Below are 17,984 nucleotides of genomic sequence, written 5' to 3'. Positions count from 1 at the left end.
TTCTTTCTTTTTTTTTTTTTAAAGAAGAAGGAAGAGAGATGAGAAAGAGATGGGAAGGTTGAACTTGTAGTTGCAGCACTTTAGTTGTTCATTGATTGCTTCTCATAAGTGCCTTGACCAGGGGGCTCCAGCTGAGCCAACAACCTTTGGACTCAAGCCAGAGACCTTGGGATCATGTTGATGATCTCGTGTTCAAGCCAGCCACCTCCAGGTTTCAAACTTGGGTCCTCAGCATCCTAGGTTGACGCGCTCTCCACTGCACCACCACCGGTCAGGCTGGTGTTTCTTTTTTTAAACTAAAAATTGCCTTTCTGGAACTTTTACCTAGTGACTTTGGTCTCACCCTCTATGACAGTGCAGTAAGCCTGCTTCGCATTCACATTCTTGTATTCTAAGTCCTGTGCCTGTTTGAATTCTGTCATACCTTTCCCTCTGCTTTTTGCTAGGCTAGTTCTCTCCAGTTTCCTTAACTTTTGCTTATGTGACAATTTTCAGGCATGATTTTTCTGCTTTCCCTTCTCTGGATGAATCCTAGTTTATTAATGTCTCAAGATATAGTACTCAAAATGGGATACCATTTTCCTGAATTTTTGAATCTGAAACTCAGGGCCTAAGATTGCCCCATGATTCGGAGGTGCAGCCAGGAGTAAGGATAGCTGGAGACTGTGTGTGTGTGTGTGTGTGTGTCTGTGTGTGTGTGTAAGGGGGATGGTGAGTTGGAAAGCAAAGAGGTAATGCCACTAAAAGGGGAATAAGATACCATTTAAAAGGATGAAGAACTAAATAGAGGGATGAAACCATGTCAACACAATAAATTAAAATTAAAAATTAAAAAATACAAAAAAACCTATTTATTGGTCATTTTAATAAAAGAACCAAGTAGAGGGAAAATCTTGGAAATGTTTCAGTTATAAATTAGGATGACTAATTTATCTACACTGGGGCATATTGACATAGAAGGAGAAATGGCTATAATATGTCATTGCATTGTGAAAACATGCATAATCTGGAACTCTCACAAAGACAAGTGGTCACTCTAGTCATAATGTACTTTTTTCACTAATAGTGTAATAAAATAGTATTAGTTTTTAGACTATGTGCCAAGTATAGTACTAAGTAAATGCTTTATATATCTTACTACATTCTTACAATATTTTGTGAGATAGATAGCATTGTGTTCATTTGTCTTTGATGAAAGAAACCAAATCTCAGGGAGGTAAAATATCTTGCCTGCAATTCTCCATGGCAGTCAGAATCAGAAAGAATAAAATAGGCTAATCTTAGTGCCACAGTCACATAACTTTGACCATAAACAAATTCAAGTAAATTCTTAAACACTACATTGTACTGCAGTTACTATGAGAATATGTATTTAAGAATGTTCTCTTAATATATATTAAGAAAATTATTATCACAGTGTTACATCATATATTAAACTCTATTCGATAGCCATACTTCTGAAGGCTACTTTGTGCCATACCATGTTCTAGGGCTTTTACATGTATTAACCTAATTTAAATTTACAATGACCTTATGAATTATTTCCATTTTACAATTTAGGAAAGTGAGGTGTAATGAATAATGTCTAACGTCAACACATCTAATGAGTGGTAGAACCAGAATTCAAACTATGATAGTTCGGCTCCTGAGCCTGTTTTCTTGACTCCTATCCTGTGCTGCCTCCTCTAGCCCATTTTCTTTGTGTGGACATGTGTTTTCATTACTCTTGGGACTGGGTTTGTTTGGGTTCCTGATAATGATTTCAAGTTTATGTGCCTCACTTTTGAAAGACCAAAACTCAAAACATCATGGTTTGGAGCAAGGAAAGGTTTATTGATCGAGAAGTTGCCACCCGAGACTGGGAGCCCTAGTAATTTCTCAAATCTGTTTTAGGAAAGCAGAGTTCAGGCTCCTTTTGGGTAAGGGGCAGGGGAAATGGGGGGCAGTCAGCAGAACAGCTTTCTATCACTAGAGATTGTAGAACTTTATTTTTTTTTTTTAAAGATTTTACTTATTGATTTTAGGGAGAGGATAGGAGAAAGGCATGGGGAGGAGCTGGAAGCATCAACTGGTGGAAGTTGCTTCTCATATGTTCCTTGACTGGCAAACCTGCAGTTTTGAACTAGCAACCTCTCAGCATTCCAGGTCAGTCAATGCCTTATCCATCACATCCATCAGGTGAGATTGTAGAATTTTACATAAATGGATTCTACATTATATACAGTGTGTCCGTAAAGTCATGGTGCACTTTTGACCGGTCACAGGAAAGCAACAAAAGACGATAGCAATGTGAAATCTGCACCAAATAAAAGGAAAACCCTCCCAGTTTCTGTAGGATGATGTGGCAGCATGTGCACATGCGCAGATGATGACATAACACCATGTAAACAGCGGAGCAGCCCGCAGCCATGCCAGTTGAGATGTGGACGGTACAGAGGAAAGTTCATTGTGTTCTGTGGCTCGCTAAATTCGAATCCATGACCAAAGTACAACGTGAATATTGGTGCATTTATAACGAAGCGCCACCACATAGGAATAGCATTACTCGGTGGGATAAGCAGTTGAAGGAAACCGGCAGTTTGGTGGAGAAATCCCGTTCTGGTAGGCCATCAGTCAGTGACGAGTCTATAGAGGCTATACGGGATAGCTACCTAAGGAGCCCTAAAAAATATGTGCGTGAGCCCACATCGAACTGCACTGAATAGGTATGAAACTGGGAGAGTTTTCCTTTTATTTGGTGCAGATTTCACATTTCTATCATCTTTTGTTGCTTTCCTGTGACCGGTCAAAAGTGCACCATGACTTTATGGACACATTGTACTTGGTGTGGCTTATTAGAAAAATTATTTTGAGATTCAGCCATGTTGATAAACATATAGTAGTTCATTATTTTTTTTATTGCAAGTTGCAGTACACCAAGTGACTATACAGTAATCCCCTGACTGTGTTTTCACTATCTGCAGTTTTTGTTAGTCACGTTTGGTCATGGTCCGAAAATATTAAATGAACAATTCCAGCAATAAGTAAATCATACGTCTAAAATTGAGCTCCACTGGCCTGTGGTGGCTCAGTGGATAGAATGTTGACCTGGAACGCTGAGATTGCTGGTTCAAAACCCTGGGCTTGCCCAGTCAAGGCACATATGGCAAGCAATGAACAACTAAAGTGAAGCAGCTATGAGTTGATAGTTCTTGCTCCCCCCTCTCTCTGTAAAATCAAGAAATAAAATAAAGTTAAAATAATATTTAGCTCCATTTTAAGTATGATGAAACTTGTGCTGTCCCACTTTGTCCTTTGTCCACAGTATCCACACTATGTGTGCTACTCATCACTTTAGTAGCACATTGACTGTTAAAGTATTGCAGTGCTTGTGTTCAGGTCACTCTTATTTTACTTAGTGCCACAGTTGCATAACTTTTATTACAGTATATTGATATAATTGTTCTATTTTAATATGTATTATCCCCCATAGATAATGACTACTGAACCAATCTTTACTGATTTACTTGTTGATGGACAGTGAGTTGTTTTATTCTTAGTTACTATTGTTAATTGCTTACTGTGCCTATTTTATAAGTTAAACCTTGTCATAGGTATGTATGTATAGGAAAAGGCATGGATTATATAGGGTTCACTACTGTCTGGTTTCAAGCATCCACTGAGGGTCTTGGAAGGTGTCCCCCATGGATAAGGGAAGGTTAGTGTACTATCTTTTATTGATTCACCTGTTGATAGTTAGGTTGTATCCAGTTTTTGGTAACTACAGATAAAGCTGCTATAAACAGTTTCATTTCTCTTCCGTAAATACCTAGGAATGGAATGGCTGGGTTGTATGGTAAGTATATGTTTAAATTTGTTTTTTTAAACTGCCAACCTGTATTCTAAAGTGGTTTTACTATTTTACATTCTCACCAGCAACATAAGAAAGAGAACTCCAATTGCTCCATATCCTTGCTAACACTTGTATTTCCCTAGTGAATACTGATGTTGGGCATATTTTCATATGCTTATTTGCTGCTGTGTATCATTGGTGAGGAGTATATTCAGATCACTTGTCCCTGTTTTAAATTGGGTTTTCCATTACTGAGTTTTGAGAATTCTTTGTATATTTGGATATCAGTTCATTTTCAGATCATGTGATTTGCATATATTTTCTTCCAGTATGTGGCTTTCATTCTGTTAACACAGTAGATATTAATTAGCAATTTTGATGAAATCCTATTTATCACTTTGGTTTTTTATGTATCATGCTTTTGTGTTGTATCTAAGAAACCTTTGTCTAAGCCAAGGCTAAAAATATCTTCCCCTATGTTTTCTTCATGAATTTTTATAGTTTTAGGTTTTACTTTTTGGTTTGTGGTCCATTTGGGGTTAATTTTTGTGTTCGTTACAAGGTAGAAGCTATCTACTCATTTCAGCTGCATTTGTTCAAAGACTGTCCTTTGCCCACTGACTTGTCTTTGCACCTTTGTGGAGAATCATTTGACCAAATACAGACAGGAATATTGAATCTGCTGCTGTTTGAACCTAATGCGTCTCTTCATTTATTTGCCGCCTTTGTACATTAATTGACAATTTATTTCTAATTATGTCATTTTCTGATGACACTGTAAGTAACTTTTAAATTTTAGTTTAATTGTTCTTGAACAATCATTTTACACAAACAGTTTTTGAGCATTGGTCTTGTAAATCCTGTAAACTTCCTAAACTCACTTATTAGTTGTAGTCTTCCTGCTTTTCTAACTTCATTTTTAGATTAAGCATAGTGCCCTGGTTCATTTTGAGATTAAATTTGAAGAAATGTGTAAGCTTATAAAACGTAGTGCATCAGCACTTTGCCAGGAGTAATGTGTGGCATCACCATTTTGTCTTTTTTTTAAATGAAATATACTCCTCATAAAATGGAATCTTGACATGTCAAGCTATTTTATCAACTTTATTTAAATAGTTGAATTTATAGGCAATTTTAGGAAAGTAATTAATTCTGAGATTGCTGTGCTTATCTTTTATTTTTATGGTTCTAAGAATCCATTTGAATGATGTGTTTTAGAAAACAAGCCGCCTTGGAGATGATGGGAGGATGTGGGCAGTGTCTGATAGGTCCTCTAGGATGAGAGACTGGGCACTGGTTACTTAGCTCATTGTGTGTACTGAGAGTTCTAGGAAGCAGTGGATTAAGGATTATTAATTCAACTTGGACATAACAGATTTTGGGCCTCTTTGTTGATTGTGTTAAATGCTTATATGTTTATTTGAGGCTTGTAAATGAAATACATCTTAGGTTAAAAACAGGTGAAGTCACACAGCTAGTCATGTGTAAAATTAGAGCTCAAACCCAGGGCCTGCTGTTATCTCCATGCTGTGTTGTATCCTCAAGGCAAAAAACATGCTTGGCTTTGATAGTAAGAAACGTTACCCGTGAGCCGTTATGAATAAAGAGCAGAGTTTGTAAGCTCAAATGCCAAGAGGGCCAGGCAGATAACAGAACCAGGTCATGTAGGAGAGAGTGATGACATCTGTGGAGCACTGCAGAGCCATATCCCATCGGAAGGGTTAGCTGCTCATCAGCTCCAGCAGATCATTACCAAGTGTGAGTGTGAGCCCCGTGTTGCCCAATCTCCTGATTTTTTCCCTAGAGATGTCAGAAATCATGACTATGTTGTTTTTTGATACATAAATGTAGGCAGCTTTTTCTTTTTTTTTAACACACTGCGTAGACCAGCTTTGTGTGGGTCCACTAAACAAGCATGTGTTGGATTCTGCCCAGTGGGCAATCTTTGGTATAGGTTGAACCTGGTATACTGTGGACACTATAATAAATTTATATGATGAGAACAGGGTGGTAACTGTAGTAAGAACTGTACATTACGACCTTTGAAATACGGATTGCTTAGTTTGAAAGTGGTGCTTAGTGAACCTGGTGTTTAAGTTCAGTTTTCATTTGAATCAGTTAATTATAGATGGGGGAGGGGGAAATTTCTCCCTGCAATTTTTGGCCTTCTAATTGTGCGCTTTTTTTTTTTTGCAGATAGGGCCAGTTGTGTGTGGATTTTTGAGTGACACTTCAACCCAAGTGAGAAGAAACCTTCAAGGAACAACTGCTGACAGTGAGTCTGCAGTCATCTCTAGGTATAATATGGACTGTTTCAACCCAGAGAGAGCTGAGTGGGTGAGTATTGACAAGGAGTGGTGAGTCTGAATATCCTCACTGATTCTTACATTCTCTTCTTAAAAAGAGACTATTCCTCCTCCATTCTTAGCATTTACTGTTTAGTAAATCGACTTTTATATGAGAATGGCAGCAATCCGTTTTAAGAGAATTCTTTGTCCCTAACAGCATGTTTCCTGTATAATTGCAGTTTTGCTTTCTTCTTCAGTTAGAAACACCCCTTCCTTTGCCTCTGTGTTTCACTTCCTTATTTCTTTTACCCATCAAGTCATATGATCCTCCAGGGCCTATCTTCCTTGAACATTCAGACAATACTGAAGTTACCAGTTATCCACTCTGATCTTCATTATGGTAGTTCTCATTGCCTTTGGAAGTGATGGTTTTAGGAATGGGCATGAGACCCAGGTTTAGTCAATGGAAAATAAAAGAGAAGTCTGAAGGAGGCTTCTGGGAAAGGCTTTTTCACTTTTGAGAAGAGATGGTTCCTCTTCTCCCTAGAGGTTGATTTTTCTGATTTTAACATCTGTAACTACTGTATTTATCTTAGTAGCCTGAAGGTGATGCCTTTCCATAAAGAGAATTGCAGAGACTAGAACTGGAACGCCATTTAGTAAAACTTCCCTAATTATGCGTTTCTTGTTATGTGAGAAAATGTCCTTATTGTTTAAGCAGTTTTGCCCTTCGATGCTCTGTTCCTTGTGTGGACAATATCCTGATTCATCTGTTTCTCCCCTTTCTGATTACCCGCTGTCTTTTCGTGTCTCTTGCATTTCTATTTATGTTCTGTGCTGTATGGTAATATATGTTTGTGTATGTTGCCTTTGTAGCACATTATACAGTTTGTGAAGTAATGGGCTATGTTTATATCCTTATTGTTCTTTTTTTTTTTATTATTCATTATACAGAGGGGAGAGAGAGTGAGAGAGTGAGAGAGAGAGAGAGAGAGAGAAAGAAGGGGAGAGGAGCAGGAAGCATCAACTCCCATATGTGCCTTGACCAGGCAAGCCCAGGGTTTCGAACCGGCAACCTCAGCGTTTCCAGGTTGACGCTTTATCCACTGCGCCACCACAGGTCAGTCTTTTTTTTTTATTATTTATTTTTATTTTTTTTAATTTATTCATTATAGAGAGGGGAGAGAGAGTGAGAGAGAGAGAGAGAGTTTTTTTTTTATTATTCATTTTTAGACAGGGGAGAGAGAGACAGAGAAGGAGAGAGAGGAGAGAGAGACAGAGAGAGAGAGAGAGAGAGAGAAGGGGGGAGGAGCTGGAAGCATCAACTCCCATATGTGCCTTGACCAGGCAAGCCCAGGGTTTCGAACCGGCGACCTCAGCATTTCCAGGTCGACGCTTTATCTACTGCCCCACCACAGGTCAGGCCTTATTGTTCTAACACTAGTACTTTCTTAGTAAACCCACTAGTGTACATATACTGAATTGAATTATTTGAACAGTATTTGAAAACCAGTTCATATTCTTGAATAATTACGATTTTTTCTTTAATTCACATTCTTTAACTGCACTGGTTCCCTCTAGGTTAATAAATGTAGTTTGGCTTTTGGTTTAAGATGACTAGTGTGTAACCCATTTTCAAGTGGTTAGTTCTACTCTGAAAATGTTGCTTGGATTTAAGCTTTTGTGTTTGTTCCAACTTTACAGTGAAAATCAGCTCCTGTCCTTTGTATCTTGAGTATTGGCTTTCAATCTAATAAATTTACATTCTTCCCTATTGTAAAAACAATAGTTTACCTTCTATTTTCTGTGTTAATTATAGGAATGAGGGACATGAATAGGAAGAAGCATGATCAGGATTAATTTGTGTGTTTGGCTTTGGAATGTTTGCTTACAGGAACCTCCCTAAAGTGTGCATCTCTGCTTTATTCTTCAGACCTGTGTATGTGGCGTGGTTGGGAGGAGAGACTTGGACAGGACTTTTGCTGGTGTCTGGCGAGGGGTATTGAGTTACAGGATGGATGATATATAGTTGCTTGTATTTCAAACCTCTGTGAAACAAAACCTTTTTTTTTTAATTTAAGACATCCATGTTCTGTCCTATCTTTTCTTTAAGTTGTGCTATTATAATTTTGAAAAAGTAGGATACGAGCCTCTTTTTCTTCCTGAAAAATCTATGGTGTCTTTTTTTTCCTGTTAATCATAATCTGTGAATCATAAACCTGCATTGTAATCTGGTAGCATATTTTGAATCCTTCAAAAGTGATTCATGTTCGAGGGAGGATTTAGTTTAGTTTTGGTTTATTTTGAGAGAGAGAGAAAAGCATCAACTCATTGTGTCATTTATTTGTGCCATTGACTGCTTTTCATATGTGCCTTGACTGGGTCTCAAACCAATGACCTCAGGGTCGAGCCCTGACCAGGGATCAAGCTGGTGATCCCAGGGTCGATCTGGTGACCCCAGGATCAGCAGCTCTGTAGTAGAGTTGGTGAGTCTGGGCTGAAACTGGTGACCTTTGCGTTCTGGGGTGACACACTATCCACTGTGCCACCAACCAGGGCTCTTCTTTTTTTTTTTTTTTCCTTTATGGGTTGTGCTTAAAATCTGGTGGAAGAACTTTAAGAAGATGGAGAGTTGTATGATTGTTTGATTCATCAGTTTTAATTCTGTAATACCATTAGTTAGTCATATGAAAGGTTAAAATCACTAAGATCAGCTTTAATGAGTTTTTTTTAATAGAAATTATGAAGAGAGTGTGGAATGGAGCACTGTCTTAACCCAAGGCCATCATGGCAAGAATGTGATCTAAGCCAGATCAGTTAGAATGATCTTAGGACATTTGCTAGAAATGCTGGGATAAAGGCACTAATTTTTTTCCGCCTAATTTTAGCCTGAAAATGTACACTCATTAAATTCTGTCAGCCATCTTCTGGCTCAAAAGGAAAGCTATTGAATAAGAAGCCAACACAGGAGGAGTAGTGCAGAGGAAAACCACCTCCCTAGTTCTCTCAGTCAAGCTGCTGGATCAAGTCTTCCCCCAAGATAGTATATACCTCTAGACTTTTCAGTTACATGAGCAAATAAATTCCTTATTTAATCCAGCTGGCTTTGGATTTTATGTTACATGTATGTGAAAACATCCTTATCATGACCCATTGAACACTATATAATAATAACTCAATGGATTTACTCAAACTTAAACTGTGAATTAAGCAAGTAGGTCTCTGATATAGGTGTGTGAGGTGGCAGATAATACAGTCTATTCATTGATTAATTTAAGAGTTGAAAGTATAGGCCCTGATCGGTTGGCTCAGTGGTAGAATGTCAGCCCAGTGTGTGGATGTCCCGGGTTTGATTTCTGGCCAGGGCACACAGGAGATGAACCCATCTACTTCTCCACCTCTCCTCCACCCCCTCTTCCCTTCCTGCAACCATGGCTCGATTGGAACAAATTGGGCCCAGGTGCTGAGGATGGCTCCCTGGCCTCTGTCTCAGGTGCTATGAAGAGCTCAGTTGCTGAGCAATGGAGCAACGCCTCAGAGGGTCAGAGCATCACCCCCTAGTGGGCTTGCCAGGTAGATCCCTGTCAGGATACATGTAGGAGTCTTGTCTATGCCTCCCTTCCTCTCACTGAATAAAAAAAGTAAAATAAAAAAGAGTTGAAGTATAAGTACAAGAGTTAAGGGGGTAAACAAATTCATTGTCCATGCCATTGCTAATGGAACTTATTAACTAGAAGAGGCTGATGTTACACGAATAATTCTACTAATGACTAGGTTCTTAATGAGCTAAGAGGTCTAGAAGAAAAGGAGTATCCATCATTTACAGTGATTAGTTCTGTGGAGGAGACTGCAACTGAACCTTTGGCCTCTCTAGAACTGTAAAACAAATAGTTGTGGGGAACCTGCAATACAGCTGACTGAAAAAATAATTAAAGTTATTATTAATCTTTTCCTCCCTAAGAATAGGCATTAGAAATGTACAGGACTGAAATCCTTTGTTCACAATCTTAGGGCCAGCCATGTGCTGGAATTTCAGGATTAATATGGTATGTATACTGTATATTTAATGTAATATCTTTTGACTTAAAGATGGGGTAAGTAACTTTTTATTAATATACCAAGTGCCTTATATTATTAGTTGAACTACTAAATGCCAGGCTCTGTATGCTTTTCAGTATTTATCTTAACTATTTAAATAAATTATTATATATTCATTTTTATTTTATTTTTGTAGTGAGGGAGATAGAGAGAGGGACAGATAGCGACAGACAGGAAGGGAGAGAGATGAGAAGCATCAATTCTTTGTTGCAGCATCTTAGTTATTCATTGATTGCTTTCTCATATGTGCCTTGACAGGGAAGGTAGGGAGAGGCTCCAGCCAAGCCAGTGACCCCCTTGCTCAAGTCATGTCTGTGATCCCATGCTCAAGTCAATGACCCTGTGCTCAAGCTGGCAACCTCGGGGTTTCGAACCTGGGTCCTCTGCATCCCAGGCTGATGCTCTGTCCACTGTGCCACTGCCCTGTCAGGCAATTATATTTATTTTTGTGTGTGACAGAGAGAGGCACAGATAGGAACAGACAGGAAAGGATAGAGATGAGAAGCATCAATTGTTTATTGCGGCACCTTAGTTGTTCATTGATTGTTTTCTCATATGTGCCTTGACCAGGGGGCTACAGCAGACTGAGTGACCCCTTGCTCAAATCAGATGAGCCCTTGCTCACGCTGGCAACCTTGGGGTTTGGAACCTGGTTCCTCCGCGTCCCAGTATGACGCTCTATCCACTGTGCTACCGCCGGGTCAGGTTATATTTATTTATTTATTTATTTATTTTGTATTTTTCTGAAGCTGGAAACGGGGAGATACAGTCAGACAGACTCCCGCATGCGCCCAACCAGGATCCACCCGGCACGCCCACCAGGGGCTATGCTCTGCCCACCAGGGGGCGATGCTCTGCCCCTCCGGGGCATCACTCTGCCGCGACCAGAGCCACTCTAGCGCCTGGGGCAGAGGCCAAGGAGCCATCCCCAGTGCCCGGGCCATCTTTGCTCCAATGGAGCCTTGGCTGCAGGAGGGGAAGAGAGAGACAGAGAGGAGGGGGGGGGGGTGGAGAAGCAAATGGGCGCTTCTCCTGTGTGCCCTGGCCGGGAATCGAACCTGGGTCCCCCGCACGCCAGGCCGACGCTCTACTGCTGAGCCAACCGGCCAGGGCCCAGGGCCCAGGTTATATTTATTTTTATACTTGAGAACATTTAGAGACATTAGAGGACGTTATCAAGTTTTACACAGCTAAAATAGAGTTGAGATTCTAACCCATGTGTGTCTGGCCCTGTCTGTGTCCTTGACCGCTGTTCCTCTTTATTGTGCTGTGCTGCTTACACTTATCTGCTAATTGTTAGCATTAGGGGGATCATTTCCCTTTATTAAGTTTAATCAGCTAACTTAACTAAATTCACTTAGCATTTCTAATAGTCTTACATTTGGTTCACTTAGCTTTCCTGGGAATGCTGTTCTTACTTGTAATTAAACATAATTGTGCTTTATCCTTTCCAGATTTTATGTCTCATTTTGGTTCACTTACTAATTGTATTGTCTTGAACTTCTAGAACATTATGATTATAATGAACATCTTGTCTTGTTTATGAATTTAATGCATCTGTTTCACTAAATGTTGACAATAACTGAATGTTATGTTTCACTGGTGAGCATGAAGCTAACCTTTTTATATTCTTTATAAATTGACTTCTGTTTTATTAAGTTTTTTTTTTGTTTTGTTTTTTGTGGGGTTTTTTTGAGAGGGACAGATAGGGACAGACAGACAGGAAGGGAGAGAGATGAGAAGCATTAATTTTTTGTTGCAGCACCTTAGTTTTTCATTGATTGCTTTCTCATATGTGCCTTGACCGGGGAGCTACAGCAGATTGAGTAACCCCTTGCTCAAGCCAGCCTCCTTGGGCTCAAGCTGGTGAGCCTTGCTCAAACCAGAGGAGCCCGTGCTCAAACTGGCAACCTCTGGGTTTCGAACCTGGGTCCTCTGCATCCCAGTCCGACACTCTATCCACTACGCCACCACCTGGTCAAGCTATTAAGTTTTTAAAAATTCTGTTTTGCCCTGGCCGGTTGGCTCAGCGGTAGAGCGTCGGCCTAGCGTGCGGAGGACCCGGGTTCGATTCCCGGCCAGGGCACACAGGAGAAGCGCCCATTTGCTTCTCCACCCCTCCGCCGCCGCGCTTTCCTCTCTGTCTCTCTCTTCCCCTCCCGCAGCCAAGGCTCCATTGGAGCAAAGATGCCCGGGCGCTGGGGATGGCTCTGTGGCCTCTGCCTCAGGTGCTAGAGTGGCTCTGGTCGCAACATGGTGATGCCCAGGATGGGCAGAGCATCGCCCCCTGGTGGGCAGAGCGTCGCCCCTGGTGGGCGTGCCGGGTGGATCCCGGTCGGGCGCATGCGGGAGTCTGTCTGACTGTCTCTCCCTGTTTCCAGCTTCAGAAAAATGAAAAAAAAAAAAAAAAAAAAAAAAATTCTGTTTTAACATCTACTTAAGCCAGGTTTTAAAGTGTTAATTGTTGCCATGTCATAATTGCTATAAAGTAAAAATTGTTCAGTTATTTCTACCTAATTATATTGCACTTCAGGGACACACTCAAGGGGCAGACTCAGTGGGCACCAGAGCCCTGCAGAAGCTAATCCTGCTCTGGGGTCGGCCCCTGCACAGCTAATTCTCCATGGTGATTGCAGGCAAGTCCTCGCAGCTGATCAGTCAGGGGGTAAATCCGTCCCATTGAGGTGCCAACATAATCAAAGCTGAACTATAACAGGAAGGTGTAGACAGCCCAAACAGGGTGGTGGGGGCGTGCGTGGAATTCCTAACCCAGGTGACCAGCTGACTGCACTGTTGGGCCCTATAGGACATGTACTCCATAAAGCCACTAGGCTAAGACAGGAAGACTAGCAGCTCTACCTAATGCACAGAAACAGATGCAAGGAGACAACACCTCCCAGATGAAAGGAACAGAATAAAACTCCAGAAAAACAACTAAACAAAATGGAGACAATCTACCAGATGCAGAATTCAAAATACTGGTTATAAGGATGCTCAAGTAACTTGGGAAGATTAAATAAACTTAGTGAGAACTTCAACAAAGGGATAGGAAACATAAAAGTGGAGATAGAAAACAAAAAAGATCCTGAGCAGGTGGTGGCGCAGTGGATAGAGCATCAGATTGGGACACAGAGGACCCATGAAAGATCCTGAGGCCACCAGCTTGAGCGCAGGCTTATCTGGTTTGAGCAAGGCTCACCATCTTGAGCCCAAGGTCGCTGGCTTGAGCAAGGGGTTACTTAGTCTGCTGTAACCCCCCCCCCCCCCCCATCAAGGCACATAAGAGAAAATAATCAATGAACAACTAAGGAGCTGCAACTAAGAATTGGTGCTTCTCATCTCTCTCCCTTTCTGTCTGTCTGTCCCTATCTGTCCCTCTCTCTTTCTCTGTCACAAAAAAAGGAAAACGAAAAAGAAAACAAAAAGAACCAGTCAAAAATGAAGACTACAATAACAAATGAATTCTAGGGAATCAACAGTAGAGTAGATGAAGCAGAGGATTGAATTGGCAATTTAGAAGATAAGGAAGCAGAAAACAGCCAATTATATTGAACAGCAAAAAGAATGCAAAAAAAATAGAGGATAGTTTAAGGAGTCCTTGGGATGTCAGGTGCACCAACATTCACATATAGGGGTGCTGGAAGGAAGAGGGAGAGAGCAGTAATTGAAAGCCTATTTGAAAAAATAATAATAGAAACTTTTCTAACCTAGTAAAGGAAGTAGACATACAAGTCCAGGAAGTGCAGAAAGTCCCAAACATGATGAACCCAAGGACGCTTATACCAAGACATAATACACAGACAACAATGTGGTGATTCCAGAGGGGGAGGGAGGGTGTGGCGAAGTGAAGGAGGGTGGGAGGGTGGAGATAAATAATGATGGACGGAGACTTGACTTGGAGTGGTGAACAGCTGATGTGTTGTAGAATTGGGCACCTGAAACCTGTATAATTTTGTTAACCATGTCACCCCAATAAAAAATATAATTAATGTACTAAATGTTAAAGACAAAGAGAATTTTTTTTTTTTTAAACAAAGAGAATCTTAAAAGCAGCAAGAGCAAAGCAGTTAGCTACTATATTGGAGCTTTCATAAGGCTGTCAGCTTATTTCTCAACAGAAACTTTGCAGGCCAGAAGGGTATGGCCTGAAATATTCAATGTGATGAAAAGCAAGGACGTACAACTAATATTATACAACAAGAGTGGATAAAAAAAATATGTTACATTTACACAATGGAATACCGTACCGCTCACAAAAATTAAGGGATGTTTCAAAATGAATATGAAATGATAAAAGAAAGCATTTGATTTTTTTTTTTATTTTTGTGAGAGAGAGACAGCGAGAGGGACAGGCAGACAGGAAGGGAGAGAGATGAGAAGCTTCAATTTTTCATTACAGTTCTTTAGTTGTTCATGGACTGCTTTCTCATATGAGCCTTGACCAGGAGGCTATAGCAGAGCGAGTGACCCCTTGCTCAAGCCAGCAACCTTGGGCTCAAGCCAGCGACCTTTGGGCTCAATCCAGTGACCATGAGGTCATGTCTAGGATCCCATGCTCAATCCAGTGATACCACACTCAAATTGGTGAGCTCATGCTCAAGCTGGATAAGCCTGCACTTAAGCCTTGGGGTTTTGAACCTGGGTCCTCTGCTTCCCAGTTTGACGCTCTGTCTACTGCACCACTGCCTTGTCAGGCTGATTTTTTTTTATTATTTTTTTTATTAAACAAGAACATCAGAAAAGCAAGCAACAAGTCAAAGAAAGTTGTTTGATTATGCAAATGAGATGCAAAACCAACCTTTATTTCATTGGTGAAAATGCACCATACAAAAGGCCGAAAGTATTGGAATATCTTCACGTTCCTGATACACTAATTTTTTTTTTTAAATTGACATTTTATTAAAGTGACATCTATAGAAGCAAAATACCTACATATTTTAATGAGTATGTTCCACCTAACATGTAAATTACTCTGTCGGAAGCCTGATTCACTTTAGTTCATAATAATTACTTATAATTATTTACCAGAGTTCAGCTCATCCTGCCGTTGGTTCCTGGGCCAGTATTCTCAAGTATTTGTTTCATTATAAAGATCCTTTCATTTAAACAACTGTCAAGTATTAGTAATAATACAGGAATAAGAATTGTTAATTAACTGAAAGGTTATAAAAAATTATTATAAAATACAGCATTCAGCAGAGCAAATTTCAAGAGTAAGGATACAGACACCTACGCTTCTGAACAGACTGAACAGCACAGCCCAACATGATTTGAGTCAAAGAAGCAAGAAAAAAAGGAGGAGGGGGCCACAGGAGGCAGAGTATCAAAGCCTTTTAGTCTCGTGCCCCCAAAATTGACCGCTGAAGTAAAATGTTTCTACATTTAAGAAGTTTGTATAAATTACATAAATTGCAATTTTCATAAAAGTCAAAATGAAATGTTCTGCATAGGACAAAAGATATGCCTAAGCAACATATCATATTTGCGCAAGGCCACTGAATGTCATGGGTATTAGTAACAAATGAAAAAGCTTAAGTCTATGGTAGACTAAGCAAAGATTTCAGTTTGGTATTCTTTAAGCCCAAGATTGTAAACTACTCTTATTATACAAAAGCTCTAATGACATACAGAGTTTTGTGTAGGCACTTTTGTGCTTCTGGTTGGCACATCATCTACTTTTTAATATGTGAAATTAATACAGACATTTGTGAGAGGTTGTGCAAAACTACTATATTTACAAAAATGGCACAAAAGTGAATTCAACAGTTGATGCACATGCATACTTCATTCATATCTTTAACAACAAAAGGTATTCTAGCTATAACTAAGTAAAAATATTAGCTTCAATGGCAGCTGTTAAGCACTAGGGTCATATAAGTTACACCAGAAAGGGCAAATATTGCCCAAGTAAACTTCTATCATTAAAGCTGAAACAGGTTTAAGGCCATTCAAGTTCAAGCACAGAAATACAAATCTTTTGGAACCCCATCTATTTGTGTTTGAAATGTGACCTTTCTTTCAACTTGTGGTCTTAAACTTGTTTTATAAAATCCAAAAGGAAAATACAGAAGAGATCAATACAATGGAGGTTAATTAAATAAGACTAACATACAAAGCTATAATTAAGATGATTAAGAAAGCCAAAACATTAAAACTAAAATTTGCTTGGTAGTTGTTAGGACCAGACCTACACTAGGAGATAGGTAATATATACAATTATTTTCAAGTAGATTACTTTATGTTGCTCTAACATGTTCTCTTCATCAGTGCACTGTCAAACTAATCAAAACTCTACACATGTATCTTCCCTTACAATAGCAGCACACACTACCACTACCTGCATAGCTGTCACTCCTCAAATGACTGATTGAAAGAAAATAAAAAGCAAGGAAGTAACATCTTAAGAAAAAACAATGGGAATTAGAAGATTCATGCAGTTCAGCTCTTAATCAGCCAGCCAGCTTGCTAGCCACAAGGGATGGTTTCCGTTGAGGAAGGTCCTGTGCAGTGGGAATGTGGTCACCAGTGACTTCTGTCTTATCCGGGGCTGCAGTAGGAAGTTGCTTCTTCTTCATTTTTGCTTTAGCCATGTTGTAATCCCCAGAATCAAAATATTTTTGCCCTTTCTGCAATCTTTTCCTTAAGAAATCTGAACCTCCAGGCTTTTGTCCCAGATGAGGATACCTTGCTTTTAATTTTGCTTCTTCAACCTTCTCTGGATTAGCCACTTTATCTTCCATTTCCTTCTGCTCCTCCGCGGAGGCTGCCTCGGGGACTTCCGCGGACATACTGCTCCCTCTCACCCTGCTCCTTCGGCTCTCTCCTGATACACTAATTTTTGTGATCAGGTACTTGGCCATAAAAAGAAAGAAATTTTACCTTTTGCAACAGCGTAGATGGACCTGGAGGTCATTATGGTAAGTGAAATAAGTCAGTCAGAGGAAATCAAGTACCATATGATTTCATTCATACGTGGTAGAATCTAGTGAACGAAGTGAACTAACAAGCAAAGTAGAGGCAGACTCATACAAAGAGAGTAGGCTGACCGCTGTCTGAAAGAGAAGTTGGGTAAGGGAGTTGGAGGGTTAGAGCAAAAAAGGACAAAAAAAAAGCCCTCATAGAACCATACAACAGTGCAGTAAATGCCAGAGTTGGGAAGGTGGGAGGTAGGGGAGGTGGCAGAGGGTACGGAGGGGATAAATGTGATGGATGAAGACTTGATTTGGGGGGATGAACTCACAGTGCGGTTTATAGAGATGTGTTACACAGTTGGGCACCTGAAGCCTGTATAATTGTATTGACTAGTGTCACCCCAATAAATTCAATAAAGAAAAAAATATATAAGCTTTCTAGACAAAAAAAAATAAAGGAGTTTGTCACCACCAAACCAGTATTACAATGAATGTTAATGGGTCTTTTTTAAGAAGAAGAAAAAAGATCAAAAGTATGAATAATAAAATTTCAAAAACTGTATATCAGTAGTTACTATAAATGCAAATGAATTAAATGCTCCAATCAAAAGACATAGGGTAGCTGAGTAGAATAACAAGACAAGACCCATACATATGCTGCCTACAAGAGACTCACTTCAGATTCAAAGACACACACAGACTGAAATAAAGGAATTTGGAAAAAGATATTCCATGCAGATGGAAATGAAACATAAAAGAGCTGGGGTAGCAGTACTTATACCAGACAAAACAGGCTTTAAAACAAAGTCTATACAAAATAAAAAGGATGACCCGGCAATTTCACTTTTGGGTATT

The 17,984-nt window shown here is 39.8% G+C and overlaps 1 protein-coding gene and 1 pseudogene across 2 annotated transcripts in view; one reads left to right on the top strand and one right to left on the bottom strand.

Annotated features, from left to right (window-relative positions):
- CDC42SE2 (CDC42 small effector 2) overlaps window positions 1–17,984 on the top strand; it is a 140,554-nt gene that overhangs the window by 35,137 nt on the left and 87,433 nt on the right. For both annotated transcript variants that reach the window (XM_066388188.1, XM_066388187.1), the window contains exon 2: window positions 6,029–6,169. The gene's annotated coding sequence lies outside the window, so the exon portion shown is untranslated. The remainder of the gene's footprint in view (window positions 1–6,028; window positions 6,170–17,984) is intronic.
- On the bottom strand, window positions 15,934–17,063 carry LOC136407761 (cAMP-regulated phosphoprotein 19 pseudogene; annotated as a pseudogene).

Source organism: Saccopteryx leptura, chromosome 6 (assembly GCF_036850995.1).
Source record: "Saccopteryx leptura isolate mSacLep1 chromosome 6, mSacLep1_pri_phased_curated, whole genome shotgun sequence".
Lineage (NCBI taxonomy): Eukaryota > Metazoa > Chordata > Mammalia > Chiroptera > Emballonuridae > Saccopteryx > Saccopteryx leptura.
The sequence above is the reverse complement of the archived record's forward strand: the minus strand, read 5'-3'. Positions and strand labels throughout refer to the sequence as shown.